The sequence below is a fragment of the Rhipicephalus sanguineus genome, chromosome 5 (assembly GCF_013339695.2).
Source record: "Rhipicephalus sanguineus isolate Rsan-2018 chromosome 5, BIME_Rsan_1.4, whole genome shotgun sequence".
Lineage (NCBI taxonomy): Eukaryota > Metazoa > Arthropoda > Arachnida > Ixodida > Ixodidae > Rhipicephalus > Rhipicephalus sanguineus.
Window position 1 is genome coordinate 64,672,659 of NC_051180.1, and position 9,889 is coordinate 64,682,547.

The window sequence follows — 9,889 nt, forward strand, 5'->3', positions numbered from 1 at the left end:
ACTCCTAGTGCAACCACCACGAAGCAGAGCACACCAGCACCAAGAGGTAGCGCTACGGCCACACCAGTCACACTTCAAGCCCATAGTTTGGGTGTGCTTTAAATATGGCATCATATAATGAATGGAGTGTGTATTACCATATGTTTGAATGAAGTGTTACAAGTTTTTTCTGCCTTTTACTTGATTCTGTCCATAGAAAAATCTGTAAAACTACATGTTCTACTATGAACAAAAGAGGAGTTAATTAAGGGCTCGTTTGTTAGACAAACATACAAAGCCGCCAGGTAATGAAGTCAACAAATGCCTAGGGGATGTCATTCAAATTTTTTATCGTTCGAACTGAGCATTGTTCTACTTTCTCTGGCAATCCGCCAGTTTCTGGGAGAGGTGCCGCCGCACATCCTTCATCCTTTTCTTCCCTCGTCCTCGCTCACTGCAGACCCCATGTAGACTCCGAAGAGGCCTGCACAAAAAAAAAGCAATCACAAGATTCAAGCAACCAAATGCACTGGCGTCACTGCAAGTTCCCATATTATTTGCAAGGTTAAACGAAATAATCTAGCCAAGGCGCTTTAATACAACAAATAGTAAGACATATTGTAGGGCAACTGGCAAGCGGTGCCACAAGTATTCTAGTACATTATTTCATATCATCGGTGCAGTGAGCATCACCTCTTGCTTTCAAATCAACGCCACGATTCAACACGTCTGCAGCTGTAACTTCACCACCAAAGGCACCACCACATTGTCTGCAAACTTACCTGTGATTGCTCTCGCATACTTTTTACTTGTCAGTATACATTTTGGTAATTTCCGTACTGGACATAATTGCAGTTCCTAGCAGAGCAGGTCTTGATCGTGCGCTTCTATGTGGCCTATGCAATCAACTTTGTTTTGGCATGTCACAGCATGGCCAAGCCATGCTGCAACATGCTGGAGCAAATTTCAGAGGCCACAAAGAGGGAAGCACAGCTCAACCTGTCAAGTGAGCCGCTGTCGCCAGCTGCACTTTAGCTGCGTATTCGACGAGGTAAGGAGGCAATGCAGTGCCGAGAAGGAGAGTAACACGATTGTCCTTAGGTGCCTGGATGGTGCGCCAGTTTATTATGCATACAATTTGAACATGCTGCGGCCTAAACACTCACAAAGTTTCAGGGTCCCTCAAGTTTACTGCCATTGTGGCACAAGACATGCTGCAACAATCTGGTATATAGGTGCCGCCGTGTTGCTGGTTTTGTTAAGAAGCCTTGAACTGCTGGCAAGTATTTTTGGCAATCTTGCCTCAACACTCGCCTGGAAGCATTGTTCTATTCAGAAATAACAATCTCTTGCTTTAATTAGAACTAACAGACAATGATGCCAAGGGAAGTGCTACGTGATGCCAACAGGCAGAAAACGTGTTCCATGCTCGCCGTCATGGCTACTAGTGGCGCTGATTAACACTCCCAGGTTTAAAACACACATAGACCTTTTTAACAGAGAGAAGGATCGCCTCCTTTCTGGGCTGTTGCACGAGAATACGAAAGCCAATGTCACAGCCTTGGCAGTGCATTTTTGGGGGGTCACGCATGTCAACAGGCCAGTGAGAGCTATGGCAGCGCCCAGGGAGACTTCATTGACAAGGTGCTTTTATCGGGCTTACATTCAAGGAACGCACTCTTTCTCCACCTTTAGGTGTTACTTCAGGCACAGGGCAAGCTTGAAATTATTTGAGCAGGTAAACCCAAGATAGAGTCCAGCACAGCACGCGTGTGCAAGCGTGTGCAAGCACATGCGACGCAGTTAAGCTACACTGACTAAAAGTGGACAACCTATATTCTGGCCTGACAGCTTTGCTGGCGCGCCCAGCTGCTATCGGCATGCCAGCGCAGAGATAGAACATGCCCTATTTCACTGCACGCAGCAGTGTCAGTCCACAAAATGGCAGCGTGTGGTCTGCATTCAGAACGCACATCCGTGGTTTACTCACATTAACCAGCGATTGCATAATTGTTCGCCTGCTCGAAGGGATTACAAATCACATGTGCGTGTAGGCCAATGATAGCATAGAGTGCCGTGACACATGGAACGCCTGGGAAGCCTTAGAAATCCACTCTTTTATGTACATGATCCATTTTCGTTTCTAACACAACCTATTAATACCAATGCTAGTGTTTTTCCCAGCTACAAGGGACAGGATAGCACCATGCTTGTGAAGAAAGTAGTTTTCGATGCATAGTCAAACAGTGCACCGAACGAGAAAAAACATGCGCATCAACCAAAAAGCATATGTGCACAAGCATGGAACGACTAAAAGTGTACATCAACCAACAAACACAGAGCTGCGGTCTCGTTATGCACCACTCTACAGTCCTGCACGCAGCACTATAGATTGTGGAATTAGCTGCCGTAGCCATTGGCATGTCCAATTTCACTGCACGTGGCCTAGCGTCGAATACACCAGACTATATCTCAGCCTTTAAGGCAACCAGCCATAAATATATTTTATTGGATATAGCCGACTACTAATAGATGTACAAGTACATGGATCCTTCAACAATGCACTGACTTCAAATTACCTTTCCATCGTCCTTTGATGACCAATAACGAAGTCGATGCTGTCCTCCTGAGCCAATGGCATCTGCGTGTCAACTGCAGAAAAAAATGAGCCAGTTTCCAAAATTGCTAGACTTTATAAGAACTATGAATTATTGCAAGAAAAAACCAAACCAGAGCGGGCACAGATACTAATAACAAAAAGGCAAGATGAATAGGTTACATTTTGGTCCGGTACGTGAACAAGCAGTGGCAGCTCACAAGAGTATTGTGTAGTACTTGCCAAAATGACCAATACTATGACAATGAAATGACAAAGGAACTTTTCTGCCAGAACTCAAAGGAAATAGTTATAAATGTTAAACAGAAAAGGTATTAACCATAAAAGACCTAACTAACCATAAAAGACTTCAAAAATTAAAAATTAATTAAAAATCATCTTTATACCTCAATCGAAAGCAAATAAATAGTTCTTATATGGCATATTTTATCATTACATTTTTTTGTTTTAAGGAAGAAAATAATTTTCGAAGTTCCCCACTGACGTCAATGAAAAACTACAATGAGAAAGCTGCCGTATGAACAAGATAGCCGTCAATGGGGAACTTAAAAAATTATTTTCTTCCTTTTTTTTTAAACAAGGAAATAAGGTGATAAAACATGCCATATAAGAAGAACTATTTATTTGCTTTAGATTGAGGCACAAAGCAGATTTTTAATTTTAACACCACGTGATGCAAATTGCATCTCAATGTGGACCAACGTGAAGATTTTCTCAAATTCGTGATTTCTGCTTATAGGATTTGCAGCCTTCAGTGGCCTGAAAATATTTTTAACACAAAATGTACCTTTCCTAGAGCAAGTATTGATTACTCAGATACTCAGACATAGTCGATATTAAAAGTGAAAAAATGCAAACATTTAACATTATGGCATACTTTCTGGACACATATATGGCAGAAAAATTGCAGTAATGTTATTGACCTTCGAACACCTTGTACAAACGTCTTTGCTTTAATATGTAAACCAAATTCACTACTGAAAAGAGACACGATACTCTCAGAATAAATTCTGTTACAAACATCACTCAGATGACATTCTGCGAAATTCGAAAGGCTCCAACGTGACTGAAAAATTACTTCTCTCCAAAATATTCTAGTAATTCAGTGTTTTCAATGCAATAAATCAGCACTACTTTTTCGAACACATTTGAGATAGTCGCCAAAGTGGCTGGGACCTGTGGCGTGGAACGGCCCTCAGAGAGCTTCGTCTGCCCCCGGGGAGGTTGTCACACTCCGAGGTGGAGTCGTGAAGGAGAGAAGGTGCAAGAGCGAGAGAGGAGCAAGCTGTTGTTGGACTGACTGTCCTCTCTTGCACTGCACTAATCATCTCACCTTGTAAATAAATCCATTCGATCACTACAATATCCACCCACTCTAAATCCCCTGTCACACGGCAAATCTAATGTCATTTACAGCTAATGTCATTCGTTTGTAATGTCATTTGTTTGCTGTCACACGGGGAAACTAATGCCATTCGATGAAAATGACATTTCCTGTCGAATGAATTCCCGAAACACATTCGCATTCGATTTCGGACCGAATGCGTAGTCTCGACGCCAGGAACCTTTTAGGGAGATAACTGTTGACTTATGTATGCGTAACTTTTGTAATTCGTAAATATGTTATTCTTTACTAGATTAACTTATTACTGGTTTGATCACGTAACAGCACACGCGAAAGTTTCTAAAAGAAAGCTACTCTCAACTACAGCGGCTGGACGACGGCCATGTTTCATTTGTGATGTCTTGTTGTTGCCCGTATCGCGGGTGTTGATAGTCCGATTGCACGTGTTTTGGTGATCAAGGTGGTGACTACACGAATTAGCTGCCGCCGTCTCATTTCTGCAGCCGGAGTGTCAGTCGTGCTCCTACGCTTTAGTTCACTGTACCAATAGTACCAACGCCCGGTCATATCGTCGGCCATGTTTGTTTTCGATTGGTTCTTGGCTTGACTTCGTTTGTGTCGCACAGCTGTGGCAAGTTGTGTAAAACGGCTGCGTTTATATTCTTCCAGCAGCTTTTTAGTAATAGAAAATTATTTTCGAGGATACAAGCATGTGAGATGCAAGTTTTAATAGATTTTTATTTGTCCCAACGTCACGGCTCAGGAGGGCTAAGGCCATGGTCATCATTTTAAAATGACATTTGTTTTCGTCGTGTGACAGCAGGCAGGTAAAATGACATTAAGTTCACCTAATGTCATTTGTTGTAAATGACATTAGATTTGCCGTGTGACAGGGGCATAACTGTACCAGCAGTTAAAACGTAGTCACAATGAATCCCCAACCAAGTCCCTACAGGACCTGTTCACTAACTTAAACCGTAGTGGCTCATCCTATACCAGTGGAGAGTGCGCACTGTGATTACTTTTTGTTGCATAAAGGTTAACAGCTTCCCTCAACTTATGACATGGCTGACGTCACAACGTGCCACAGACTAGTCGACTAATTATTCCGACTTTGGTGCAAGTGGAGCACTGCTTTCACTACTAAACATTGAAAAGCACCAAAGTGAAATGGTGGTTTCCGATAACGTGCCAGAATGACACATCGTTGACAACTATATCGTAATAAACATGTGCAGCTATCTGCTTGGCAGCATGTGTGGCATAGAGCTATTGGCACTGCTGTAAATGTAGTGCAGGCTTTTATTACGAAACATGACACACGTGCTGCGCGGCTGTTCACTGCTGTTTCTTTCTGAAGGAATGCATGTCACTTGCATAAACAAAAGCAGCTCGCTGTCGCCACGCTGACCCAATGTGGTACTTTCCACAACTACGCATATTCAGGAGCAGAAGCGTTGCTAAGAACACTCCCACGACTAACAAGTACCCTGGCAGTGACGACGTGAGCTTAGTAGGTGACACGCTGCACACAACCAGCTAGGGACAATCAGCTGCATCTGGCAGCAGTTGACACGTTTCAATCAAACAGCACCTCTTATCACTCAGCAGCAGATTCCTCTACGTCAGATGCGTATACATGCATCAAGGAAAGCTGAACAAGTCTGTCTGGTCTGTCGTCATGTCAGCCGTTTTGAGTGTTCTATCATACAACAAGTAATTAACTGCCTAAAGCATTCTGATCAACACAGATTCTCAATTACAAACAGTTGGGCTTGGATTCTTTCTGGTTTATCATATTTTAGAAAGTGCACCAAAGTTACGTAAGAATAACAGAGTCGCTCCTACTTATTCTTCTTTGCTAATGTAATTGTGCAGCTCTTGTGTTCAAGGGATGCACCTCAAGCATAATGGATTTTGTTGCTATGCTCATGCTTGCCGCACTGCATACAGAATGAATGAAATTTTAATTCAATCCTAACAAAACAGACTACTACAGTTGATCTTGGAATAAGTGCGAACACATACTGCAATGTCCCTTTTTGTGTTAAACCTTAAACACACCACTATATCAGTGAAAGTTAACCATTACATAGTTTATACATTTGCAGCAGCAGCAATATTGCATGCAAACTATGATAAGCCAACTATGATAAGTTATTACTCTACATCAGCATAGGTTTCTGTAAGTACTGTATTACCAAGCAATAGCTGCACCTGCAGTGGTTATGCACCGAAAAATACAATATTTGAAAAATATGCTCTTCATTGGAACAGTGTGCTTAGCAGTACTCACCTTTAAGGGACGACAGCTTCTGTGATGTGGAGGCTGGGCAGGATGTTGCCCTTTCCTTTCACCAAGACTTTTCGGACAAAGTTCCAGTCGTGCTTCGGTTTTTTTTTTCAGCTCATCTACTGTCGAAAACATCGGACACCAAATGCCAGAACATCAAATCAGACATGACCCAGACCAACGTCCCCGAAGCCTGCTTGCCAATCCAGATGCCAGACCTGACATAAGCCTGCAATACACAATCACACGAAAAAATTGCGTGAACCGAGCATTGCACAATATTAGCTAAAGTCCAGGTTTATTCTCTAAATTTATGAGAAATGTGGCTGTGAAATTGTCATTTTGCCGCAACAGAATGTTGCTGAAATTTCAGTCGAATATATTTTTGCACATCACTAAAAATCCCAAGAAACAATCTTAAGCCCTTTTAGTAAACTAGGAGTAAACATTTTTTTCGAAAGTGTCTTTAGTTTCATTCAAAATTTCTGAAAAGAAGTTTAAGGATAAAGCACAAAAAAAGGACAACATAGAAGGGTGCGGATATGTACAGGAAGTGGGTAGTGATAAGAAAGGTCAATATCAGCACGTGGCATGACTAATCATAAAAGAACTTCGCAGAACCATAAAAAATGATACAGAGATTAGCAGAATGAGTACAAACAGAAATTCAGAAACTGAGCAGTATCATGGTGGCCACAGCATGCGCAAAACCGTACCTTCCAAAAGCACCGATTCTTTTTCGTTCAGGTATACAGAAGACTTGTGCAACAACTTCCCATTTTAATCTGCGCTGCCTCTACAATGATACGAGTACAGTCGTCTTTGTGTTTGCAAACTACTGTGGTGTGATGAAATTCCGACAATCGCATTTGCTGCAGCATTTGCTACAATGAATTGCAAAAAATCTTGTTTTGGACATTGCTGGCATGCACCCAAAGACGGTCGTTAAAGGGACACTAAAGAGCAAAACGATTTTTCGCGCATTAGTAAAGTAGTCTTTCACGATATCAAAAACACCACGCTTTCTGCGCAAAGACGCTTAATAAGCGAGAAAACGCGCGAAAAGAAAATACAGGTGGCGACGCCACCTTGGAATTCCCCCGCCATTTGCCGTGACGTCACATATTTTTGACGACGCCTACTTGGGCCTACGTAGTTCCTAATCGGTTAAATCGAAGTACATTGTCCTCTGAGGGGGCCAGAGACTTCACATAACGAGTTTATGGAAATTTCGTCGAGCCAGTGGCGCCAAAATACGTTAAATACCCTTTGAAGTCTTTTACGTCACGAATTACGAAGTTCGGTGCGAAATTTAAAAATTAAACTTTGAACTTGATTTTCTCCTCTAATAATAAATCTATGGTGGTGAAATAAACTATACAAGAGTTCTCCGAGCACACTTTATCAATCTAAACCAATTCATTGTTTCTCTTTAGTGTCCCTTTAAGACCTGCTTCCTGACTAACATTGCAGCTGCCACAAAACAGAGGGTTCCTGCACACAATCCACGTTGCAGTAATTGTGCTTCACCCCACACTCCTCATGCGGATTCACAATGAGGTTCCTCCTTTTCGAAAACGATGATAGCTTGTGCGGTGCAGAAAAGACTTAATGAACACCCACATGCTCACCGATGTTTTTCCGCCTACTGGACAATTGGTGCTTCAATGAAATAACTGCAACTTTGTTGTGTTTTTCCGCAGTCTTTTCGGCACACACACCTGATCTGTCTCCTTGTTTACTTTGTGGGTTGACTCTGCAACAGAGACCAGCAGTGTCTCTGCACAGCCTGACATGTTCAGGCGGACCACTTGGGCCTTAAAGCAGGAGTCAATGGCATGGTGGCACGACCTTTCTTGGTTGTACAAACAACACATGCGAATGATAGCCCTCTCGACTAGTTTGCTGTGAGAGGTTGTATAATGCAGCAGGGCTTTGTGTGCAGGAGTTTTGTACAGCTAACAAACATGGTCAGCACAAAAAGACACCCCAATTTGAAGAACCAATGAAGTTTTCTTTTTCTTTTAGCATCTCATGAGCCAGAGTCAAAGAGAAGGGGGTTACTGCATGAGTAAGCCTTCTGCATCCCTGAGTGAAAACATTGGAGTCTTCGGAAGATGTGGGTTTGCACATACCGTGGCCACCATATTTGGCTCAGTTTCTGAATCCCTGTTTCTACACCTGCTGTTTATCTTTTTTGCATCAATTTTTATGGTTCTGCTAAGTTCTGTTAGGTTTAGTGATGGCACGTGCTGATGTTGACCTTTCATACCACTGTACTCACTTCCTGTGTACATCTACTGTTCCTCGCAACAAACTAGGCAAGTGCCTGTCTCTTGCCAGCTCTTTCTACTCGTCAGTTTTTCGCGCTTTACTTTTTAGCACCATGAAATACCAACTAGCCCAAAACCACCACCCTTCAAAAATGTCTGCCAACATAAACTAATCTAATTGGTAATCAGAGACTGATTTCATTGTACTTGTTACTTGGGCTGCAAAATGTAATTTTTTTTATGAATATTCAAGGTTGTCACATGCCATGCCCATCCAAACCTATCCGGATGTGCCCTACAACTACTTTTTTGTGGAGTTTCATCTGAATTTGTTATTTTTTGAGTATTCAATAATGAGGACTGTTTTGCAATCCCTGTGAAGTGTGAATTATTAGTCAGCAATGTGGTTTCTTTATAATATTGCATTTATATTGCTTATTATATTCTTAGTGTAGGTTTTCATGTTTAGTGCTGGTCCTATGAAAAGTATAAACCGAGTAGAGCAAACTAACTTGAAACTTAACAGGGTACTGACAACATGATGATGACTTACAGCGCATAAAAAAAGACTAAAAAAAGTACAATGAGAACGGCAAAGCGCTAACTTACAACTGACCTTTATTGAAGAAAAGCGACGAAATATAAAGGAGACGTGACATACAAAAAGCAAGAAACAAAAAAGCTAGGCATAAAACAAATGTAAAAGCTTATAAAAGGCAAACAAAATTCAAAAGACATGACAAGAAAATATCTACTTACATCATGTGTGTCGGTCATGCGCAAGGTCCAAAAATTCATTCTAAAAAGAGACAGGGCGTGCAAACACGGACACAAGAAAGAGGCCAGGACACCACAAATGGTGTTTGTGGTGTCCTGACCTCTTTCTTGTGTCCGTGTTTGCACGCCCTGTCTCTTTTTAGAATGAATACATACCAACTAGCTCAGCTCTCTCTTATTCTAAGGTCCAAAAATTCAAACTTTTTTTTCAGTCAATGCAAGAGATGGCGCACTTACACACTTTGTACCCAACCTGGCAATCTCATTAGCCTCAATTATTTCGCACCTCAGCTAGGAACTGTACCGTTTTACCACCTGGCACTGGTCAAATAGGAGTTTGCAATTTGTAATGTCACACATGCTACAACGAAGGTCTAAGTGCGTACTGTTGATCTAGTGAACATTATTCTTATGTTCACGCAAACGATCGTTCAGGCACCCATAGGTAGCCAAACTCACTCATAAGTCGACTCACTCGGATTCAGATCATGCCATGAGTGTAAGCCTGAGTGCTAGTAATATTTTGGAGTCCAAGTCAGTCCGACTGAGAAAAATTTAGCGAGTCTGAGTCCGAGCGAGTGCAGCTGAAGAAAATTTTTGGTGAG

At 41.9% G+C, this 9,889-nt stretch overlaps 1 long non-coding RNA gene across 1 annotated transcript; it reads right to left on the reverse strand.

The window, feature by feature from the left end:
* Positions 1-345: 345 nt before the first annotated feature.
* On the reverse strand, positions 346-6,856 carry LOC119392858 (uncharacterized). The gene is made up of 3 exons (XR_005183732.2): positions 6,238-6,856; positions 2,559-2,631; positions 346-463 (listed from the first exon to the last, which is right to left on the reverse strand). It is a non-coding gene; the product is annotated as an uncharacterized LOC119392858 (long non-coding RNA).
* Between the last annotated feature and the right edge of the window lie 3,033 nt (positions 6,857-9,889).